This window comes from Vulpes lagopus, chromosome 7, assembly GCF_018345385.1.
Source record: "Vulpes lagopus strain Blue_001 chromosome 7, ASM1834538v1, whole genome shotgun sequence".
Classification (NCBI taxonomy): domain Eukaryota; kingdom Metazoa; phylum Chordata; class Mammalia; order Carnivora; family Canidae; genus Vulpes; species Vulpes lagopus.
This window is the reverse complement of record NC_054830.1, coordinates 107,898,063-107,899,915: the sequence shown is the minus strand read 5'-3', so window position 1 is coordinate 107,899,915 and position 1,853 is coordinate 107,898,063. Positions and strand designations below refer to the sequence as shown.

General features: G+C 44.5%; 1 pseudogene; it reads left to right on the top strand.

Annotated features, from left to right (window-relative positions):
• Positions 1-261: 261 nt before the first annotated feature.
• LOC121494254 lies at positions 262-1,544 on the top strand (annotated as a pseudogene).
• Positions 1,545-1,853: the final 309 nt, after the last annotated feature.

Sequence of the window (1,853 nt, the reverse complement as noted above, 5' to 3'; positions counted from 1 at the left end):
TTAGTAGGTGCTCACTTCCCGTTTGCAGATGGATAAATGTGTGAATAAATGCATGGGAATGAGAAATGCAAGAGCCTTCATGCTACGTACTACACACAGTGTCACCCACACACCTGGCAAAATAGAGGGACCTCTGGGCATTGTCCAAAGTGGTTTTTCGGTGTGCTGCGGAGGACCGGCTGTTGGCCCGCAGGCCTCGGCTCTGGGCTCCAGGTTGGCGGTGGCTCCCGTGCTCTCCTCTCCCCCCGTGAAGACACGGCCATGGCGCTCCGGGTCACCAGGAACACAAAAGTTAATGTTGAAAACGAGGCGAAGATCGGTATGGCAGGGGCGAAGCGGGTGCCTCTGGCCTCTGCTGCAGCCTCCAAGCCCAGCCCGAGGCCAAGAACTGCTCTGGGAGACGTTGGTAACAAAGTCAGTGAACAACCACAGGCCAAACTGCCTCTGAAAAAGGAAGCAAAAAGTGTGGTTCCTGGAAAAGTCATTGCTAAAAAAATACCAAAGCCTCTGGAGAAGGCACCTGAGCCTGTCCCTGTCCCTGTGCCAGAACCAGAGCTGGAACCTGAGCCAGTTAAAGAAGAAAAACTTTCACCTGAGCCTATATTGGTTGATACTCCCTCTCCAAGCCCGATGGAAACATCTGGATGTGCCCCTGCAGAAGAATATCTGTGTCAGGCTTTCTCTGATGTAATTCTTGCAGTGAATGTTGTAGATGCAGAAGGTGGAGCTGATCCAAACCTTTGTAGGGAATATGCGAAAGATATTTATGCTTATCTGAGACAACTTGAGGAAGAGCAAGCAGTCAAACCAAAATACCTACTGGGTCGTGAAGTCACTGGAAACATGAGAGTCATCCTAATTGACTAGCTAGTACAGGTTCAAATGAAATTCGGTTACTGCAGGAGACCATGTACATGACTGTTTCCATTATTGATTGGTTCATGCAGAATAACTGTGTGCCCAAGAAGATGCTGCAGCTGGTTGGTGTCACTGCCATGTTTATTGCAAGCAAATATGAGGAAATGTACCCTCCAGAAATTGGTGACTTTGCCTTTGTGACTGACAACACTTACACTAAACACCAAATCAGACAGATGGAAATGAAGATTCTAAGATCTTTAAATTTTGATATGGGCCGCCCTCTACCCCTGCATTTCCTTTGGAGAGCGTCTAAGATAGGAGAGGTTGATGTTGAGCAACATACTTTGGCCAAATATCCGATGGAACAATCTATGTTGGACTACGATATGGTACACTTTCCTCCTTCTCAGATTGCAGCAGGAGCTTTTTGCTTAGCGCTGAAAATTCTCGATAATGGTGAATGGACACCAACTCTACAGCATTATCTGTGATACATCGAAGAATCCCATCTAAATGTTATGCAACACCTGGCTAAGAATATAGTCATGGTGAATTGTGGGCTTATAAAGCACATGACTATCAAGAACAAGTATGCCACCTCTAAGCATGCTAATATCAGCACTCTGGCACAGCTAAATTCTGCAGTAGTTCAAGATTTAGCCAAGGCTGTGGCAAAGGTGTAACTTGTAAACATGCATTGGAGTATTGTAATATCTGCAAATAAAATTGGCACCATGTGCCATCTCTAATATTATATGTTACCTTTACTTATTTTTAATAAGGCTTGGTCCTTTTTAACTTTGTATACCTTAGCTCATTTGAATGTGGCTACTTTTCTACTTGAGGATAACCTAAAAGTTGTGTTAAAGGTCTGATGGGGAGTATAAGAAGTGCTTTTCAGTTTATCGGGACCCAACTCACATATGTAATTGTTATTTGTGTGGTTGTTGTTTTACGTATCTGGCTTTGCTTTCTTAATATGGATTACTACC